Raw genomic sequence first — 18083 nt, 5'->3', positions numbered from 1 at the left:
ACGTTCGGGAGTAGCGCCCTAATCGCAGCAGAATCTCAGTTGGGGTACATTCCCTGGCTCGTTTGTTAGCTCGCTCGTTCGTTCGTTTGTTGTTCGTTCGTTCGTTCAAAGAAATACCTTTAAACGTTCTGAAAAAAAGCCCATATTTCCTTCCAGCTAACGTTCAAGGGGACAGGCTGATCCAGCGTCATGCTCGCCAAGAACCGTATTCTACTTTCTAGCCCAATCGCTTTGAATGGCCAAGGCAGTGAGGGGCCTCCAGTCAGCCAGCATCGTTTACGTTTCAACTTCTTTACCTCGTTCAGACAACGTTTGTCGATCGGCACGGGAACGGGAAGTCGACACGTTTAACGACGAAACCCTGTGTTTGGTGGGTCCGGCGGGCGATAGGGGCGACTGTTAGGCACTGTGGCGCGCAGTCACTCTTGTTTCTCTTCAGACCGTATAAATCTTTCGCCTTTTACTAAAGATTTCCGTGGGGAGGAACAGCAAGAGTCATTTCCAATTTTTAGAGGTTCTGCGTAGGCAGAGCTGACCGACCTGTGAAAAAGATTTCAAGGGTTCCGGCGAGAACCCGGGTCGGAACCCGAGGCGGGTCGTGCCCTGTCGTTCCGCAGACCTCCGCACGAGTCGTGCCGGAGCGCCGGCGGCTCAGAGCCCGGGACGGGTCGTGCCCTGTCGTTGCGCGGAACCCCGCACCAGATGTGTTTGATGCATCATGGGAGCGGACTTTCCCGTGACCGGGACGGGCTCTCCGCCTGCCCCGGCAGTTGCTCGGTTCAGCTTGAAACAACGACAGCTGTGTAGCGGTCAAGGCCCTTCCAGGTGCGAAAGCTCAGGAGCACCGTCATCACGACATCGCTGTGTCGGGATTGGCTCGGTGCTCTGTTTTCCTCAAGGGCTATCGCTTCTCGGCCTTTTGGCTAAGATCAAGTGTAGTATCTGTTCTTATCAGTTTAATATCTGATACGTCCCCCATGTGGGGGACCATATATTAAATTGATTTTTGAAACTGGGAGATGGAACAGGGGCTTGCTCCGTCCACTCCACGCATCGACCCGGTATTGCAGTATCTCTGGGAACGGTGCATTCCCTACCAAAATGTTGACGAGAAAACCCACTATTCCTCAGACTCCGTTCCCTAGCCAGCGCCCCACTCTCAAGATCGTGTACCGAGTCCGCATCGCGGACACGGGAGCCGGGAAAGCAGGTTGCTGCGTCCTCTCCAGCATCGACCTGGTTGTGTTTCAAGGCACTGCCCGTTCCCTACAACAGTGTGAAGCACAACGGCAGGCGGCCGACCTGTCGTGCCCAACACCCGTCGGCCGCACGAGACTTCCTCGGGGAGGACTACACCCTGGCTTAAAACGGGGCGAGCGTGGATGAGAGTCCTCCCGGTGCCGCCCCCAACTCATACTTACCTGGCAGGGGAGATATTATGATCATGAAGGTAGTTCTCCCAGGGTGAGGCTTTGTCATTGCACTCCGATCAGGCTGACCTCTGCGAATTCCCCAAATGTGGGAATCTCGACTGCAAAATTTCTGGTAGTGGGGGACTGCGTACGCGCTTTCCCCTGTTAGACTGTCAAATACAATTGACTGGACTGTAGACGTGCGTCACCAGTGAGAAAAGACTCCCGTGTGTGTTTCGCCATGCTGATAATGCTCCGTGAGCGCGACGTTCGGGAGTAGCGCCCTAATCGCAGCAGAATCTCAGTTGGGGTACATTCCCTGGCTCGTTTGTTAGCTCGCTCGTTCGTTCGTTTGTTCGTTCGTTCGTTCAAAGAAATACCTTTAAACGTTCTGAAAAAAAGCCCATATTTCCTTCCAGCTAACGTTCAAGGGGACAGGCTGATCCAGCGTCATGCTCGCCAAGAACCGTATTCTACTTTCTAGCCCAATCGCTTTGAATGGCCAAGGCAGTGAGGGGCCTCCAGTCAGCCAGCATCGTTTACGTTTCAACTTCTTTACCTCGTTCAGACAACGTTTGTCGATCGGCACGGGAACGGGAAGTCGACACGTTTAACGACGAAACCCTGTGTTTGGTGGGTCCGGCGGGCGATAGGGGCGACTGTTAGGCACTGTGGCGCGCAGTCACTCTTGTTTCTCTTCTGACCGTACAAATCTTTCGCCTTTTACTAAAGATTTCCGTGGGGAGGAACAGCAAGAGTCATTTCCAATTTTTAGAGGTTCTGCGTAGGCAGAGCTGACCGACCTGTGAAAAAGATTTCAAGGGTTCCGGCGAGAACCCGGGTCGGAACCCGAGGCGGGTTGTGCCCTGTCGTTCCGCAGACCTCCGCACGAGTCGTGCCGGAGCGCTGGCGGCTCAGAGCCCGGGACGGGTCGTGCCCTGTCGTTGCGCGGAACCCCGCACCAGATGTGTTTGATGCATCATGGGAGCGGACTTTCCCGTGACCGGGACGGGCTCTCCGCCTGCCCCGGCAGTTGCTCGGTTCAGCTTGAAACAACGACAGCTGTGTAGCGGTCAAGGCCCTTCCAGGTGCGAAAGCTCAGGAGCACCGTCATCACGACATCGCTGTGTCGGGATTGGCTCGGTGCTCTGTTTTCCTTAAGGGCTATCGCTTCTCGGCCTTTTGGCTAAGATCAAGTGTAGTATCTGTTCTTATCAGTTTAATATCTGATACGTCCCCCATGTGGGGGACCATATATTAAATTGATTGTTGAAACTGGGAGATGGAACAGGGGCTTGCCAAGTTCACTCCACGCATCGACCCGGTATTGCAGTATCTCTGGGAATGATGCATTTCCTACCAAAATGTTGACGAGAAAACCCACTGTTCCTCAGACTCCGTTTCCTAGCTAGCGCCTCACTCTCAAGATCGTGTACTGAGTCCACATCGCGGACACGGGAGCCGGGAAAGCAGGTTGCTGCGTCCTCTCCAGCATCGACCTGGTTGTGTTTCAAGGCACTGCCCGTTCCCTACAACAGTGTGAAGCACAACGGCAGGCGGCCGACCTGTCGTGCCCAACACCCGTCGGCCGCACGAGACTTCCTCGGGGAGGACTACACCCTGGCTTAAAACGGGGCGAGCGTGGATGAGAGTCCTCCCGGTGCCGCCCCCAACTCATACTTACCTGGCAGGGGAGATACTATGATCATGAAGGTAGTTCTCCCAGGGTGAGGCTTTGTCATTGCACTCCGATCAGGCTGACCTCTGCGAATTCCCCAAATGTGGGAATCTCGACTGCAAAATTTCTGGTAGTGGGGGACTGCGTACGCGCTTTCCCCTGTTAGACTGTCAAATACAATTGACTGGACTGTAGACGTGCGTCACCAGTGAGAAAAGACTCCCGTGTGTGTTTCGCCATGCTGATAATGCTCCGTGAGCGCGACGTTCGGGAGTAGCGCCCTAATCGCAGCAGAATCTCAGTTGGGGTACATTCCCTGGCTCGTTTGTTAGCTCGCTCGTTCGTTCGTTCAAAGAAATACCTTTAAACGTTCTGAAAAAAAGCCCATATTTCCTTCCAGCTAACGTTCAAGGGGACAGGCTGATCCAGCGTCATGCTCGCCAAGAACCGTATTCTACTTTCTAGCCCAATCGCTTTGAATGGCCAAGGCAGTGAGGGGCCTCCAGTCAGCCAGCATCGTTTACGTTTCAACTTCTTTACCTCGTTCAGACAACGTTTGTCGATCGGCACGGGAACGGGAAGTCGACACGTTTAACGACGAAACCCTGTGTTTGGTGGGTCCGGCGGGCGATAGGGGCGACTGTTAGGCACTGTGGCGCGCAGTCACTCTTGTTTCTCTTCAGACCGTACAAATCTTTCGCCTTTTACTAAAGATTTCCGTGGGGAGGAACAGCAAGAGTCATTTCCAATTTTTAGAGGTTCTGCGTAGGCAGAGCTGACCGACCTGTGAAAAAGATTTCAAGGGTTCCGGCGAGAACCCGGGTCGGAACCCGAGGCGGGTCGTGCCCTGTCGTTCCGCAGACCTCCGCACGAGTCGTGCCGGAGCGCCGGCGGCTCAGAGCCCGGGACGGGTCGTGCCCTGTCGTTGCGCAGAACCCCGCACCAGATGTGTTTGATGCATCATGGGAGCGGACTTTCCCGTGACCGGGACGGGCTCTCCGCCTGCCCCGGCAGTTGCTCGGTTCAGCTTGAAACAACGACAGCTGTGTAGCGGTCAAGGCCCTTCCAGGTGCGAAAGCTCAGGAGCACCGTCATCACGACATCGCTGTGTCGGGATTGGCTCGGTGCTCTGTTTTCCTTAAGGGCTATCGCTTCTTCGGCCTTTTGGCTAAGATCAAGTGTAGTATCTGTTCTTATCAGTTTAATATCTGATACGTCCCCCATGTGGGGGACCATATATTAAATTGAATTTTGAAACTGGGAGATGGAACAGGGGCTTGCCCCGTTCACTCCACGCATCGACCCGGTATGGCAGTTTCTCTGGGTACGGTGAATTCCCTACCAAAATGTTGACGAGAAAACCCACTGTTCCTCAGACTCCGTTCCCTAGCCAGCGCCCCACTCTCAAGATCGTGTACCGAGTCCGCATCGCGGACACGGGAGCCGGGAAAGCAGGTTGCTGCATCCTCTCCAGCATCGACCTGGTTGTGTTTCAAGGCACTGCCCGTTCCCTACAACAGTGTGAAGCACAACGGCAGGCGGCCGACCTGTCGTGCCCAACACCCGTCGGCCGCACGAGACTTCCTCGGGGAGGACTACACCCTGGCTTAAAACGGGGCGAGCGTGGATGAGAGTCCTCCCGGTGCCGCCCCCAAATCATACTTACCTGGCAGGGGAGATACTATGATCATGAAGGTAGTTCTCCCAGGGTGAGGCTTTGTCATTGCACTCCGATCAGGCTGACCTCTGCGAATTCCCCAAATGTGGGAATCTCGACTGCAAAATTTCTGGTAGTGGGGGACTGCGTACGCGCTTTCCCCTGTTAGACTGTCAAATACAATTGACTGGACTGTAGACGTGCGTCACCAGTGAGAAAAGACTCCCGTGTGTGTTTCGCCATGCTGATAATGCTCCGTGAGCGCGACGTTCGGGAGTAGCGCCCTAATCGCAGCAGAATCTCAGTTGGGGTACATTCCCTGGCTCGTTTGTTAGCTCGCTCGTTCGTTCGTTTGTTCGTTCGTTCGTTCAAAGAAATACCTTTAAACGTTCTGAAAAAAAGCCCATATTTCCTTCCAGCTAACGTTCAAGGGGACAGGCTGATCCAGCGTCATGCTCGCCAAGAACCGTATTCTACTTTCTAGCCCAATCGCTTTGAATGGCCAAGGCAGTGAGGGGCCTCCAGTCAGCCAGCATCGTTTACGTTTCAACTTCTTTACCTCGTTCAGACAACGTTTGTCGATTGGCACGGGAACGGGAAGTCGACACGTTTAACGACGAAACCCTGTGTTTGGTGGGTCCGGCGGGCGATAGGGGCGACTGTTAGGCACTGTGGCGCGCAGTCACTCTTGTTTCTCTTCAGACCGTACAAATCTTTCGCCTTTTACTAAAGATTTCCGTGGGGAGGAACAGCAAGAGTCATTTCCAATTTTTAGAGGTTCTGCGTAGGCAGAGCTGACCGACCTGTGAAAAAGATTTCAAGGGTTCCGGCGAGAACCCGGGTCGGAACCCGAGGCGGGTCGTGCCCTGTCGTTCCGCAGACCTCCGCACGAGTCGTGCCGGAGCGCCGGCGGCTCAGAGCCCGGGACGGGTCGTGCCCTGTCGTTGCGCGGAACCCCGCACCAGATGTGTTTGATGCATCATGGGAGCGGACTTTCCCGTGACCGGGACGGGCTCTCCGCCTGCCCCGGCAGTTGCTCGGTTCAGCTTGAAACAACGACAGCTGTGTAGCGGTCAAGGCCCTTCCAGGTGCGAAAGCTCAGGAGCACCGTCATCACGACATCGCTGTGTCGGGATTGGCTCGGTGCTCTGTTTTCCTTAAGGGCTATCGCTTCTCGGCCTTTTGGCTAAGATCAAGTGTAGTATCTGTTCTTATCAGTTTAATATCTGATACGTCCCCCATGTGGGGGACCATATATTAAATTGATTTTTGAAACTGGGAGATGGAACAGGGGCTTGCTCCGTCCACTCCACGCATCCACCCGGTATTGCAGTATCTCTGGGAACGGTGCATTCCCTACTAAAATGTTGACGAGAAAACCCACTGTTCCTCAGACTCCGTTCCCTAGCCAGCGCCCCACTCTCAAGATCGTGTACCGAGTCCGCATCGCGGACACGGGAGCCGGGAAAGCAGGTTGCTGCGTCCTCTCCAGCATCGACCTGGTTGTGTTTCAAGGCACTGCCCGTTTCCTACAACAGTGTGAAGCACAACGGCAGGCGGCCGACCTGTCGTGCCCAACACCCGTCGGCCGCACGAGACTTCCTCGGGGAGGACTACACCCTGGCTTAAAACGGGGCGAGCGTGGATGAGAGTCCTCCCGGTGCCGCCCCCAACTCATACTTACCTGGCAGGGGAGATACTATGATCATGAAGGTAGTTCTCCCAGGGTGAGACTTTGTCATTGCACTCCGATCAGGCTGACCTCTGCGAATTCCCCAAATGTGGGAATCTCGACTGCAAAATTTCTGGTAGTGGGGGACTGCGTACGCGCTTTCCCCTGTTAGACTGTCAAATACAATTGACTGGACTGTAGACGTGCGTCACCAGTGAGAAAAGACTCCCGTGTGTGTTTCGCCATGCTGATAATGCTCCGTGAGCGCGACGTTCGGGAGTAGCGCCCTAATCGCAGCAGAATCTCAGTTGGGGTACATTCCCTGGCTCGTTTGTTAGCTCGCTCGTTCGTTCGTTCAAAGAAATACCTTTAAACGTTCTGAAAAAAAGCCCATATTTCCTTCCAGCTAACGTTCAAGGGGACAGGCTGATCCAGCGTCATGCTCGCCAAGAACCGTATTCTACTTTCTAGCCCAATCGCTTTGAATGGCCAAGGCAGTGAGGGGCCTCCAGTCAGCCAGCATCGTTTACGTTTCAACTTCTTTACCTCGTTCAGACAACGTTTGTCGATCGGCACGGGAACGGGAAGTCGACACGTTTAACGACGAAACCCTGTGTTTGGTGGGTCCGGCGGGCGATAGGGGCGACTGTTAGGCACTGTGGCGCGCAGTCACTCTTGTTTCTCTTCAGACCGTACAAATCTTTCGCCTTTTACTAAAGATTTCCGTGGGGAGGAACAGCAAGAGTCATTTCCAATTTTTAGAGGTTCTGCGTAGGCAGAGCTGACCGACCTGTGAAAAAGATTTCAAGGGTTCCGGCGAGAACCCGGGTCGGAACCCGAGGCGGGTCGTGCCCTGTCGTTCCGCAGACCTCCGCACGAGTCGTGCCGGAGCGCCGGCAGCTCAGAGCCCGGGACGGGTCGTGCCCTGTCGTTGCGCGGAACCCCGCACCAGATGTGTTTGATGCATCATGGGAGCGGACTTTCCCGTGACCGGGACGGGCTCTCCGCCTGCCCCGGCAGTTGCTCGGTTCAGCTTGAAACAACGACAGCTGTGTAGCGGTCAAGGCCCTTCCAGGTGCGAAAGCTCAGGAGCACCGTCATCACGACATCGCTGTGTCGGGATTGGCTCGGTGCTCTGTTTTCCTTAAGGGCTATCGCTTCTCGGCCTTTTGGCTAAGATCAAGTGTAGTATCTGTTCTTATCAGTTTAATATCTGATACGTTCCCCATGTGGGGGACCATATATTAAATTGATTTTTGAAACTGGGAGATGGAACAGGGGCTTGCTCCGTCCACTCCACGCATCGACCCGGTATTGCAGTATCTCTGGGAACGGTGCATTCCCTACTAAAATGTTGACGAGAAAACCCACTGTTCCTCAGACTCCGTTCCCTAGCCAGCGCCCCACTCTCAAGATCGTGTACCGAGTCCGCATCGCGGACACGGGAGCCGGGAAAGCAGGTTGCTGCGTCCTCTCCAGCATCGACCTGGTTGTGTTTCAAGGCACTGCCCGTTTCCTACAACAGTGTGAAGCACAACGGCAGGCGGCCGACCTGTCGTGCCCAACACCCGTCGGCCGCACGAGACTTCCTCGGGGAGGACTACACCCTGGCTTAAAACGGGGCGAGCGTGGATGAGAGTCCTCCCGGTGCCGCCCCCAACTCATACTTACCTGGCAGGGGAGATACTATGATCATGAAGGTAGTTCTCCCAGGGTGAGACTTTGTCATTGCACTCCGATCAGGCTGACCTCTGCGAATTCCCCAAATGTGGGAATCTCGACTGCAAAATTTCTGGTAGTGGGGGACTGCGTACGCGCTTTCCCCTGTTAGACTGTCAAATACAATTGACTGGACTGTAGACGTGCGTCACCAGTGAGAAAAGACTCCCGTGTGTGTTTCGCCATGCTGATAATGCTCCGTGAGCGCGACGTTCGGGAGTAGCGCCCTAATCGCAGCAGAATCTCAGTTGGGGTACATTCCCTGGCTCGTTTGTTAGCTCGCTCGTTCGTTCGTTCAAAGAAATACCTTTAAACGTTCTGAAAAAAAGCCCATATTTCCTTCCAGCTAACGTTCAAGGGGACAGGCTGATCCAGCGTCATGCTCGCCAAGAACCGTATTCTACTTTCTAGCCCAATCGCTTTGAATGGCCAAGGCAGTGAGGGGCCTCCAGTCAGCCAGCATCGTTTACGTTTCAACTTCTTTACCTCGTTGAGACAACGTTTGTCGATCGGCACGGGAACGGGAAGTCGACACGTTTAACGACGAAACCCTGTGTTTGGTGGGTCCGGCGGGCGATAGTGGCGACTGTTAGGCACTGTGGCGCGCAGTCACTCTTGTTTCTCTTCAGACCGTACAAATCTTTCGCCTTTTACTAAAGATTTCCGTGGGGAGGAACAGCAAGAGTCATTTCCAATTTTTAGAGGTTCTGCGTAGGCAGAGCTGACCGACCTGTGAAAAAGATTTCAAGGGTTCCGGCGAGAACCCGGGTCGGAACCCGAGGCGGGTTGTGCCCTGTCGTTCCGCAGACCTCCGCACGAGTCGTGCCGGAGCGCCGGCGGCTCAGAGCCCGGGACGGGTCGTGCCCTGTCGTTGCGCGGAACCCCGCACCAGATGTGTTTGATGCATCATGGGAGCGGACTTTCCCGTGACCGGGACGGGCTCTCCGCCTGCCCCGGCAGTTGCTCGGTTCAGCTTGAAACAACGACAGCTGTGTAGCGGTCAAGGCCCTTCCAGGTGCGAAAGCTCAGGAGCACCGTCATCACGACATCGCTGTGTCGGGATTGGCTCGGTGCTCTGTTTTCCTCAAGGGCTATCGCTTCTCGGCCTTTTGGCTAAGATCAAGTGTAGTATCTGTTCTTATCAGTTTAATATCTGATACGTCCCCCATGTGGGGGACCATATATTAATTTGATTTTTGAAACTGGGAGATGGAACAGGGGCTTGCTCCGTCCACTCCACGCATCGACCCGGTATTGCAGTATCTCTGGGAACGGTGCATTCCCTACCAAAATGTTGACGAGAAAACCCATTGTTCCTCAGACTCCGTTCCCTAGCCAGCGCCCCACTCTCAAGATCGTGTACCGAGTCCGCATCGCGGACACGGGAGCCGGGAAAGCAGGTTGCTGCGTCCTCTCCAGCATCGACCTGGTTGTGTTTCAAGGCACTGCCCGTTCCCTACAACAGTGTGAAGCACAACGGCAGGCGGCCGACCTGTCGTGCCCAACACCCGTCGGCCGCACGAGACTTCCTCGGGGAGGACTACACCCTGGCTTAAAACGGGGCGAGCGTGGATGAGAGTCCTCCCGGTGCCGCCCCCAACTCATACTTACCTGGCAGGGGAGATACTATGATCATGAAGGTAGTTCTCCCAGGGTGAGGCTTTGTCATTGCACTCCGATCAGGCTGACCTCTGCGAACTCCCCAAATGTGGGAATCTCGACTGCAAAATTTCTGGTAGTGGGGGACTGCGTACGCGCTTTCCCCTGTTAGACTGTCAAATACAATTGACTGGACTGTAGACGTGCGTCACCAGTGAGAAAAGACTCCCATGTGTGTTTCGCCATGCTGATAATGCTCCGTGAGCGCGACGTTCGGGAGTAGCGCCCTAATCGCAGCAGAATCTCAGTTGGGGTACATTCCCTGGCTCGTTTGTTAGCTCGCTCGTTCGTTCGTTCGTTCGTTCGTTCAAAGAAATACCTTTAAACGTTCTGAAAAAAAGCCCATATTTCCTTCCAGCTAACGTTCAAGGGGACAGGCTGATCCAGCGTCATGCTCGCCAAGAACCGTATTCTACTTTCTAGCCCAATCGCTTTGAATGGCCAAGGCAGTGAGGGGCCTCCAGTCAGCCAGCATCGTTTACGTTTCAACTTCTTTACCTCGTTCAGACAACGTTTGTCGATCGGCACGGGAACGGGAAGTCGACACGTTTAACGACGAAACCCTGTGTTTGGTGGGTCCGGCGGGCGATAGGGGCGACTGTTAGGCACTGTGGCGCGCAGTCACTCTTGTTTCTCTTCAGACCGTACAAATCTTTCGCCTTTTACTAAAGATTTCCGTGGGGAGGATCAGCAAGAGTCATTTCCAATTTTTAGAGGTTCTGCGTAGGCAGAGCTGACCGACCTGTGAAAAAGATTTCAAGGGTTCCGGCGAGAACCCGGGTCGGAACCCGAGGCGGGTCGTGCCCTGTCGTTCCGCAGACCTCCGCACGAGTCGTGCCGGAGCGCCGGCGGCTCAGAGCCCGGGACGGGTCGTGCCCTGTCGTTGCGCGGAACCCCGCACCAGATGTGTTTGATGCATCATGGGAGCGGACTTTCCCGTGACCGGGACGGGCTCTCCGCCTGCCCCGGCAGTTGCTCGGTTCAGCTTGAAACAACGACAGCTGTGAAGCGGTCAAGGCCCTTCCAGGTGCGAAAGCTCAGGAGCACCGTCATCACGACATCGCTGTGTCGGGATTGGCTCGGTGCTCTGTTTTCCTTAAGGGCTATCGCTTCTCGGCCTTTTGGCCAAGATCAAGTGTAGTATCTGTTCTTATCAGTTTAATATCTGATACGTCCCCCATGTGGGGGACCATATATTAAATTGATTTTTGAAACTGGGAGATGGAACAGGGGCTTGCTCCGTCCACTCCACGCATCGACCCGGTATTGCAGTATCTCTGGGAACGGTGCATTCCCTACTAAAATGTTGACGAGAAAACCCACTGTTCCTCAGACTCCGTTCCCTAGCCAGCGCCCCACTCTCAAGATCGTGTACCGAGTCTGCATCGCGGACACGGGAGCCGGGAAAGCAGGTTGCTGCGTCCTCTCCAGCATCGACCTGGTTGTGTTTCAAGGCACTGCCCGTTTCCTACAACAGTGTGAAGCACAACGGCAGGCGGCCGACCTGTCGTGCCCAACACCCGTCGGCCGCACGAGACTTCCTCGGGGAGGACTACACCCTGGCTTAAAACGGGGCGAGCGTGGATGAGAGTCCTCCCGGTGCCGCCCCCAACTCATACTTACCTGGCAGGGGAGATACTATGATCATGAAGGTAGTTCTCCCAGGGTGAGACTTTGTCATTGCACTCCGATCAGGCTGACCTCTGCGAATTCCCCAAATGTGGGAATCTCGACTGCAAAATTTCTGGTAGTGGGGGACTGCGTACGCGCTTTCCCCTGTTAGACTGTCAAATACAATTGACTGGACTGTAGACGTGCGTCACCAGTGAGAAAAGACTCCCGTGTGTGTTTCGCCATGCTGATAATGCTCCGTGAGCGCGACGTTCGGGAGTAGCGCCCTAATCGCAGCAGAATCTCAGTTGGGGTACATTCCCTGGCTCGTTTGTTAGCTCGCTCGTTCGTTCGTTTGTTCGTTCGTTCGTTCAAAGAAATACCTTTAAACGTTCTGAAAAAAAGCCCATATTTCCTTCCAGCTAACGTTCAAGGGGACAGGCTGATCCAGCGTCATGCTCGCCAAGAACCGTATTCTACTTTCTAGCCCAATCGCTTTGAATGGCCAAGGCAGTGAGGGGCCTCCAGTCAGCCAGCATCGTTTACGTTTCAACTTCTTTACCTCGTTCAGACAACGTTTGTCGATCGGCACGGGAACGGGAAGTCGACACGTTTAACGACGAAACCCTGTGTTTGGTGGGTCCGGCGGGCGATAGTGGCGACTGTTAGGCACTGTGGCGCGCAGTCACTCTTGTTTCTCTTCAGACCGTACAAATCTTTCGCCTTTTACTAAAGATTTCCGTGGGGAGGAACAGCAAGAGTCATTTCCAATTTTTAGAGGTTCTGCGTAGGCAGAGCTGACCGACCTGTGAAAAAGATTTCAAGGGTTCCGGCGAGAACCCGGGTCGGAACCCGAGGCGGGTTGTGCCCTGTCGTTCCGCAGACCTCCGCACGAGTCGTGCCGGAGCGCCGGCGGCTCAGAGCCCGGGACGGGTCGTGCCCTGTCGTTGCGCGGAACCCCGCACCAGATGTGTTTGATGCATCATGGGAGCGGACTTTCCCGTGACCGGGACGGGCTCTCCGCCTGCCCCGGCAGTTGCTCGGTTCAGCTTGAAACAACGACAGCTGTGTAGCGGTCAAGGCCCTTCCAGGTGCGAAAGCTCAGGAGCACCGTCATCACGACATCGCTGTGTCGGGATTGGCTCGGTGCTCTGTTTTCCTCAAGGGCTATCGCTTCTCGGCCTTTTGGCTAAGATCAAGTGTAGTATCTGTTCTTATCAGTTTAATATCTGATACGTCCCCCATGTGGGGGACCATATATTAAATTGATTTTTGAAACTGGGAAATGGAACAGGGGCTTGCTCCGTCCACTCCACGCATCGACCCGGTATTGCAGTATCTCTGGGAACGGTGCATTCCCTACCAAAATGTTGACGAGAAAACCCACTGTTCCTCAGACTCCGTTCCCTAGCCAGCGCCCCACTCTCAAGATCGTGTACCGAGTCCGCATCGCGGACACGGGAGCCGGGAAAGCAGGTTGCTGCGTCCTCTCCAGCATCGACCTGGTTGTGTTTCAAGGCACTGCCCGTTCCCTACAACAGTGTGAAGCACAACGGCAGGCGGCCGACCTGTCGTGCCCAACACCCGTCGGCCGCACGAGACTTCCTCGGGGAGGACTACACCCTGGCTTAAAACGGGGCGAGCGTGGATGAGAGTCCTCCCGGTGCCGCCCCCAACTCATACTTACCTGGCAGGGGAGATACTATGATCATGAAGGTAGTTCTCCCAGGGTGAGGCTTTGTCATTGCACTCCGATCAGGCTGACCTCTGCGAATTCCCCAAATGTGGGAATCTCGACTGCAAAATTTCTGGTAGTGGGGGACTGCGTACGCGCTTTCCCCTGTTAGACTGTCAAATACAATTGACTGGACTGTAGACGTGCGTCACCAGTGAGAAAAGACTCCCGTGTGTGTTTCGCCATGCTGATAATGCTCCGTGAGCGCGACGTTCGGGAGTAGCGCCCTAATCGCAGCAGAATCTCAGTTGGGGTACATTCCCTGGCTTGTTTGTTAGCTCGCTCGTTCGTTCGTTCGTTCGTTCGTTCAAAGAAATACCTTTAAACGTTCTGAAAAAAAGCCCATATTTCCTTCCAGCTAACGTTCAAGGGGACAGGCTGATCCAGCGTCATGCTCGCCAAGAACCGTATTCTACTTTCTAGCCCAATCGCTTTGAATGGCCAAGGCAGTGAGGGGCCTCCAGTCAGCCAGCATCGTTTACGTTTCAACTTCTTTACCTCGTTCAGACAACGTTTGTCGATTGGCACGGGAACGGGAAGTCGACACGTTTAACGACGAAACCCTGTGTTTGGTGGGTCCGGCGGGCGATAGGGGCGACTGTTAGGCACTGTGGCGCGCAGTCACTCTTGTTTCTCTTCAGACCGTACAAATCTTTCGCCTTTTACTAAAGATTTCCGTGGGGAGGAACAGCAAGAGTCATTTCCAATTTTTAGAGGTTCTGCGTAGGCAGAGCTGACCGACCTGTGAAAAAGATTTCAAGGGTTCCGGCGAGAACCCGGGTCGGAACCCGAGGCGGGTCGTGCCCTGTCGTTCCGCAGACCTCCGCACGAGTCGTGCCGGAGCGCCGGCGGCTCAGAGCCCGGGACGGGTCGTGCCCTGTCGTTGCGCGGAACCCCGCACCAGATGTGTTTGATGCATCATGGGAGCGGACTTTCCCGTGACCGGGACGGGCTCTCCGCCTGCCCCGGCAGTTGCTCGGTTCAGCTTGAAACAACGACAGCTGTGAAGCGGTCAAGGCCCTTCCAGGTGCGAAAGCTCAGGAGCACCGTCATCACGACATCGCTGTGTCGGGATTGGCTCGGTGCTCTGTTTTCCTTAAGGGCTATCGCTTCTCGGCCTTTTGGCTAAGATCAAGTGTAGTATCTGTTCTTATCAGTTTAATATCTGATACGTCCCCCATGTGGGGGACCATATATTAAATTGATTTTTGAAACTGGGAGATGGAACAGGGGCTTGCTCCGTCCACTCCACGCATCGACCCGGTATTGCAGTATCTCTGGGAACGGTGCATTCCCTACTAAAATTTTGACGAGAAAACCCACTGTTCCTCAGACTCCGTTCCCTAGCCAGCGCCCCACTCTCAAGATCGTGTACCGAGTCTGCATCGCGGACACGGGAGCCGGGAAAGCAGGTTGCTGCGTCCTCTCCAGCATCGACCTGGTTGTGTTTCAAGGCACTGCCCGTTTCCTACAACAGTGTGAAGCACAACGGCAGGCGGCCGACCTGTCGTGCCCAACACCCGTCGGCCGCACGAGACTTCCTCGGGGAGGACTACACCCTGGCTTAAAACGGGGCGAGCGTGGATGAGAGTCCTCCCGGTGCCGCCCCCAACTCATACTTACCTGGCAGGGGAGATACTATGATCATGAAGGTAGTTCTCCCAGGGTGAGACTTTGTCATTGCACTCCGATCAGGCTGACCTCTGCGAATTCCCCAAATGTGGGAATCTCGACTGCAAAATTTCTGGTAGTGGGGGACTGCGTACGCGCTTTCCCCTGTTAGACTGTCAAATACAATTGACTGGACTGTAGACGTGCGTCACCAGTGAGAAAAGACTCCCGTGTGTGTTTCGCCATGCTGATAATGCTCCGTGAGCGCGACGTTCGGGAGTAGCGCCCTAATCGCAGCAGAATCTCAGTTGGGGTACATTCCCTGGCTCGTTTGTTAGCTCGCTCGTTCGTTCGTTTGTTCGTTCGTTCGTTCAAAGAAATACCTTTAAACGTTCTGAAAAAAAGCCCATATTTCCTTCCAGCTAACGTTCAAGGGGACAGGCTGATCCAGCGTCATGCTCGCCAAGAACCGTATTCTACTTTCTAGCCCAATCGCTTTGAATGGCCAAGGCAGTGAGGGGCCTCCAGTCAGCCAGCATCGTTTACGTTTCAACTTCTTTACCTCGTTCAGACAACGTTTGTCGATCGGCACGGGAACGGGAAGTCGACACGTTTAACGACGAAACCCTGTGTTTGGTGGGTCCGGCGGGCGATAGTGGCGACTGTTAGGCACTGTGGCGCGCAGTCACTCTTGTTTCTCTTCAGACCGTACAAATCTTTCGCCTTTTACTAAAGATTTCCGTGGGGAGGAACAGCAAGAGTCATTTCCAATTTTTAGAGGTTCTGCGTAGGCAGAGCTGACCGACCTGTGAAAAAGATTTCAAGGGTTCCGGCGAGAACCCGGGTCGGAACCCGAGGCGGGTTGTGCCCTGTCGTTCCGCAGACCTCCGCACGAGTCGTGCCGGAGCGCCGGCGGCTCAGAGCCCGGGACGGGTCGTGCCCTGTCGTTGCGCGGAACCCCGCACCAGATGTGTTTGATGCATCATGGGAGCGGACTTTCCCGTGACCGGGACGGGCTCTCCGCCTGCCCCGGCAGTTGCTCGGTTCAGCTTGAAACAACGACAGCTGTGTAGCGGTCAAGGCCCTTCCAGGTGCGAAAGCTCAGGAGCACCGTCATCACGACATCGCTGTGTCGGGATTGGCTCGGTGCTCTGTTTTCCACAAGGGCTATCGCTTCTCGGCCTTTTGGCTAAGATCAAGTGTAGTATCTGTTCTTATCAGTTTAATATCTGATACGTCCCCCATGTGGGGGACCATATATTAAATTGATTTTTGAAACTGGGAGATGGAACAGGGGCTTGCTCCGTCCACTCCACGCATCGACCCGGTATTGCAGTATCTCTGGGAACGGTGCATTCCCTACCAAAATGTTGACGAGAAAACCCACTGTTCCTCAGACTCCGTTCCCTAGCCAGCGCCCCACTCTCAAGATCGTGTACCGAGTCCGCATCGCGGACACGGGAGCCGGGAAAGCAGGTTGCTGCGTCCTCTCCAGCATCGACCTGGTTGTGTTTCAAGGCACTGCCCGTTCCCTACAACAGTGTGAAGCACAACGGCAGGCGGCCGACCTGTCGTGCCCAACACCCGTCGGCCGCACGAGACTTCCTCGGGGAGGACTACACCCTGGCTTAAAACGGGACGAGCGTGGATGAGAGTCCTCCCGGTGCCGCCCCCAACTCATACTTACCTGGCAGGGGAGATACTATGATCATGAAGGTAGTTCTCCCAGGGTGAGGCTTTGTCATTGCACTCCGATCAGGCTGACCTCTGCGAATTCCCCAAATGTGGGAATCTCGACTGCAAAATTTCTGGTAGTGGGGGACTGCGTACGCGCTTTCCCCTGTTAGACTGTCAAATACAATTGACTGGACTGTAGACGTGCGTCACCAGTGAGAAAAGACTCCCGTGTGTGTTTCGCCATGCTGATAATGCTCCGTGAGCGCGACGTTCGGGAGTAGCGCCCTAATCGCAGCAGAATCTCAGTTGGGGTACATTCCCTGGCTCGTTTGTTAGCTCGCTCGTTCGTTCGTTCGTTCAAAGAAATACCTTTAAACGTTCTGAAAAAAAGCCCATATTTCCTTCCAGCTAACGTTCAAGGGGACAGGCTGATCCAGCGTCATGCTCGCCAAGAACCGTATTCTACTTTCTAGCCCAATCGCTTTGAATGGCCAAGGCAGTGAGGGGCCTCCAGTCAGCCAGCATCGTTTACGTTTCAACTTCTTTACCTCGTTCAGACAACGTTTGTCGATCGGCACGGGAACGGGAAGTCGACACGTTTAACGACGAAACCCTGTGTTTGGTGGGTCCGGCGGGCGATAGGGGCGACTGTTAGGCACTGTGGCGCGCAGTCACTCTTGTTTCTCTTCAGACCGTACAAATCTTTCGCCTTTTACTAAAGATTTCCGTGGGGAGGAACAGCAAGAGTCATTTCCAATTTTTAGAGGTTCTGCGTAGGCAGAGCTGACCGACCTGTGAAAAAGATTTCAAGGGTTCCGGCGAGAACCCGGGTCGGAACCCGAGGCGGGTCGTGCCCTGTCGTTCCGCAGACCTCCGCACGAGTCGTGCCGGAGCGCCGGCGGCTCAGAGCCCGGGACGGGTCGTGCCCTGTCGTTGCGCGGAACCCCGCACCAGATGTGTTTGATGCATCATGGGAGCGGACTTTCCCGTGACCGGGACGGGCTCTCCGCCTGCCCCGGCAGTTGCTCGGTTCAGCTTGAAACAACGACAGCTGTGTAGCGGTCAAGGCCCTTCCAGGTGCGAAAGCTCAGGAGCACCGTCATCACGACATCGCTGTGTCGGGATTGGCTCGGTGCTCTGTTTTCCTCAAGGGCTATCGCTTCTCGGCCTTTTGGCTAAGATCAAGTGTAGTATCTGTTCTTATCAGTTTAATATCTGATACGTCCCCCATGTGGGGGACCATATATTAAATTGATTTTTGAAACTGGGAGATGGAACAGGGGCTTGCCCCGTTCACTCCACGCATCGACCCGGTATTGCAGTATCTCTGGGAACGGTGCATTCCCTACCAAAATGTTGACGAGAAAACCCACTGTTCCTCAGACTCCGTTCCCTAGCCAGCGCCCCACTCTCAAGATCGTGTACCGAGTCCGCATCGCGGACACGGGAGCCGGGAAAGCAGGTTGCTGCGTCCTCTCCAGCATCGACCTGGTTGTGTTTCAAGGCACTGCCCGTTCCCTACAACAGTGTGAAGCACAACGGCAGGCGGCCGACCTGTCGTGCCCAACACCCGTCGGCCGCACGAGACTTCCTCGGGGAGGACTACACCCTGGCTTAAAACGGGGCGAGCGTGGATGAGAGTCCTCCCGGTG

The 18083-nt window shown here is 54.9% G+C and overlaps 32 non-coding genes across 32 annotated transcripts; all 32 read left to right on the top strand.

Annotated features, from left to right (window-relative positions):
• Nucleotides 1-419: 419 nt before the first annotated feature.
• Nucleotides 420-533, top strand: LOC148358255 (U5 spliceosomal RNA). The gene has a single exon (XR_015851683.1). It is a non-coding gene; the product is annotated as a U5 spliceosomal RNA (small nuclear RNA).
• Nucleotides 534-903: 370 nt separating this feature from the next.
• Nucleotides 904-1095, top strand: LOC148358254 (U2 spliceosomal RNA). Its single transcript, XR_015851818.1, has one exon. It is a non-coding gene; the product is annotated as a U2 spliceosomal RNA (small nuclear RNA).
• A 318-nt stretch (nt 1096-1413) lies between these two features.
• Nucleotides 1414-1577, top strand: LOC148358253 (U1 spliceosomal RNA). Its single transcript, XR_015851639.1, has one exon. It is a non-coding gene; the product is annotated as a U1 spliceosomal RNA (small nuclear RNA).
• Nucleotides 1578-2094: 517 nt separating this feature from the next.
• On the top strand, nt 2095-2208 carry LOC148358252 (U5 spliceosomal RNA). The gene has a single exon (XR_015851789.1). It is a non-coding gene; the product is annotated as a U5 spliceosomal RNA (small nuclear RNA).
• A 370-nt stretch (nt 2209-2578) lies between these two features.
• On the top strand, nt 2579-2770 carry LOC148358251 (U2 spliceosomal RNA). The gene has a single exon (XR_015851898.1). It is a non-coding gene; the product is annotated as a U2 spliceosomal RNA (small nuclear RNA).
• A 318-nt stretch (nt 2771-3088) lies between these two features.
• Nucleotides 3089-3252, top strand: LOC148358250 (U1 spliceosomal RNA). The gene has a single exon (XR_015851616.1). It is a non-coding gene; the product is annotated as a U1 spliceosomal RNA (small nuclear RNA).
• Nucleotides 3253-3753: 501 nt separating this feature from the next.
• Nucleotides 3754-3867, top strand: LOC148358249 (U5 spliceosomal RNA). Its single transcript, XR_015851741.1, has one exon. It is a non-coding gene; the product is annotated as a U5 spliceosomal RNA (small nuclear RNA).
• Nucleotides 3868-4237: 370 nt separating this feature from the next.
• Nucleotides 4238-4430, top strand: LOC148358248 (U2 spliceosomal RNA). Its single transcript, XR_015851899.1, has one exon. It is a non-coding gene; the product is annotated as a U2 spliceosomal RNA (small nuclear RNA).
• A 318-nt stretch (nt 4431-4748) lies between these two features.
• Nucleotides 4749-4912, top strand: LOC148358247 (U1 spliceosomal RNA). The gene has a single exon (XR_015851934.1). It is a non-coding gene; the product is annotated as a U1 spliceosomal RNA (small nuclear RNA).
• A 517-nt stretch (nt 4913-5429) lies between these two features.
• On the top strand, nt 5430-5543 carry LOC148358246 (U5 spliceosomal RNA). The gene has a single exon (XR_015851740.1). It is a non-coding gene; the product is annotated as a U5 spliceosomal RNA (small nuclear RNA).
• Nucleotides 5544-5913: 370 nt separating this feature from the next.
• On the top strand, nt 5914-6105 carry LOC148358245 (U2 spliceosomal RNA). Its single transcript, XR_015851862.1, has one exon. It is a non-coding gene; the product is annotated as a U2 spliceosomal RNA (small nuclear RNA).
• A 318-nt stretch (nt 6106-6423) lies between these two features.
• Nucleotides 6424-6587, top strand: LOC148358244 (U1 spliceosomal RNA). Its single transcript, XR_015851656.1, has one exon. It is a non-coding gene; the product is annotated as a U1 spliceosomal RNA (small nuclear RNA).
• A 501-nt stretch (nt 6588-7088) lies between these two features.
• Nucleotides 7089-7202, top strand: LOC148358243 (U5 spliceosomal RNA). Its single transcript, XR_015851739.1, has one exon. It is a non-coding gene; the product is annotated as a U5 spliceosomal RNA (small nuclear RNA).
• A 370-nt stretch (nt 7203-7572) lies between these two features.
• LOC148358242 (U2 spliceosomal RNA) lies at nt 7573-7764 on the top strand. The gene has a single exon (XR_015851845.1). It is a non-coding gene; the product is annotated as a U2 spliceosomal RNA (small nuclear RNA).
• Nucleotides 7765-8082: 318 nt separating this feature from the next.
• Nucleotides 8083-8246, top strand: LOC148358241 (U1 spliceosomal RNA). The gene has a single exon (XR_015851655.1). It is a non-coding gene; the product is annotated as a U1 spliceosomal RNA (small nuclear RNA).
• Nucleotides 8247-8747: 501 nt separating this feature from the next.
• On the top strand, nt 8748-8861 carry LOC148358240 (U5 spliceosomal RNA). Its single transcript, XR_015851738.1, has one exon. It is a non-coding gene; the product is annotated as a U5 spliceosomal RNA (small nuclear RNA).
• A 370-nt stretch (nt 8862-9231) lies between these two features.
• Nucleotides 9232-9423, top strand: LOC148358239 (U2 spliceosomal RNA). Its single transcript, XR_015851832.1, has one exon. It is a non-coding gene; the product is annotated as a U2 spliceosomal RNA (small nuclear RNA).
• A 318-nt stretch (nt 9424-9741) lies between these two features.
• On the top strand, nt 9742-9905 carry LOC148358238 (U1 spliceosomal RNA). The gene has a single exon (XR_015851643.1). It is a non-coding gene; the product is annotated as a U1 spliceosomal RNA (small nuclear RNA).
• Nucleotides 9906-10418: 513 nt separating this feature from the next.
• Nucleotides 10419-10532, top strand: LOC148358237 (U5 spliceosomal RNA). Its single transcript, XR_015851784.1, has one exon. It is a non-coding gene; the product is annotated as a U5 spliceosomal RNA (small nuclear RNA).
• Nucleotides 10533-10902: 370 nt separating this feature from the next.
• Nucleotides 10903-11094, top strand: LOC148358236 (U2 spliceosomal RNA). Its single transcript, XR_015851843.1, has one exon. It is a non-coding gene; the product is annotated as a U2 spliceosomal RNA (small nuclear RNA).
• A 318-nt stretch (nt 11095-11412) lies between these two features.
• Nucleotides 11413-11576, top strand: LOC148358235 (U1 spliceosomal RNA). Its single transcript, XR_015851654.1, has one exon. It is a non-coding gene; the product is annotated as a U1 spliceosomal RNA (small nuclear RNA).
• A 517-nt stretch (nt 11577-12093) lies between these two features.
• LOC148358234 (U5 spliceosomal RNA) lies at nt 12094-12207 on the top strand. The gene has a single exon (XR_015851737.1). It is a non-coding gene; the product is annotated as a U5 spliceosomal RNA (small nuclear RNA).
• Nucleotides 12208-12577: 370 nt separating this feature from the next.
• On the top strand, nt 12578-12769 carry LOC148358233 (U2 spliceosomal RNA). Its single transcript, XR_015851854.1, has one exon. It is a non-coding gene; the product is annotated as a U2 spliceosomal RNA (small nuclear RNA).
• A 318-nt stretch (nt 12770-13087) lies between these two features.
• Nucleotides 13088-13251, top strand: LOC148358232 (U1 spliceosomal RNA). Its single transcript, XR_015851933.1, has one exon. It is a non-coding gene; the product is annotated as a U1 spliceosomal RNA (small nuclear RNA).
• A 513-nt stretch (nt 13252-13764) lies between these two features.
• On the top strand, nt 13765-13878 carry LOC148358231 (U5 spliceosomal RNA). The gene has a single exon (XR_015851736.1). It is a non-coding gene; the product is annotated as a U5 spliceosomal RNA (small nuclear RNA).
• Nucleotides 13879-14248: 370 nt separating this feature from the next.
• Nucleotides 14249-14440, top strand: LOC148358230 (U2 spliceosomal RNA). The gene has a single exon (XR_015851817.1). It is a non-coding gene; the product is annotated as a U2 spliceosomal RNA (small nuclear RNA).
• A 318-nt stretch (nt 14441-14758) lies between these two features.
• On the top strand, nt 14759-14922 carry LOC148358229 (U1 spliceosomal RNA). Its single transcript, XR_015851653.1, has one exon. It is a non-coding gene; the product is annotated as a U1 spliceosomal RNA (small nuclear RNA).
• Nucleotides 14923-15439: 517 nt separating this feature from the next.
• Nucleotides 15440-15553, top strand: LOC148358228 (U5 spliceosomal RNA). Its single transcript, XR_015851735.1, has one exon. It is a non-coding gene; the product is annotated as a U5 spliceosomal RNA (small nuclear RNA).
• Nucleotides 15554-15923: 370 nt separating this feature from the next.
• On the top strand, nt 15924-16115 carry LOC148358227 (U2 spliceosomal RNA). Its single transcript, XR_015851816.1, has one exon. It is a non-coding gene; the product is annotated as a U2 spliceosomal RNA (small nuclear RNA).
• A 318-nt stretch (nt 16116-16433) lies between these two features.
• LOC148358226 (U1 spliceosomal RNA) lies at nt 16434-16597 on the top strand. Its single transcript, XR_015851932.1, has one exon. It is a non-coding gene; the product is annotated as a U1 spliceosomal RNA (small nuclear RNA).
• A 505-nt stretch (nt 16598-17102) lies between these two features.
• LOC148358225 (U5 spliceosomal RNA) lies at nt 17103-17216 on the top strand. The gene has a single exon (XR_015851734.1). It is a non-coding gene; the product is annotated as a U5 spliceosomal RNA (small nuclear RNA).
• A 370-nt stretch (nt 17217-17586) lies between these two features.
• Nucleotides 17587-17778, top strand: LOC148358224 (U2 spliceosomal RNA). The gene has a single exon (XR_015851834.1). It is a non-coding gene; the product is annotated as a U2 spliceosomal RNA (small nuclear RNA).
• The last annotated feature ends 305 nt before the right edge of the window (nt 17779-18083 follow it).

This window comes from Urocampus carinirostris, chromosome 10 (genome assembly GCF_059441175.1).
Source record: "Urocampus carinirostris isolate Australia breed hairy pipefish chromosome 10, RoL_Ucar_1.0, whole genome shotgun sequence".
NCBI classification, from domain to species: Eukaryota; Metazoa; Chordata; class Actinopteri; order Syngnathiformes; family Syngnathidae; genus Urocampus; species Urocampus carinirostris.
Note: the sequence above shows the minus strand (reverse complement) of the source record. Positions and strands in the feature narration are given on the sequence as shown.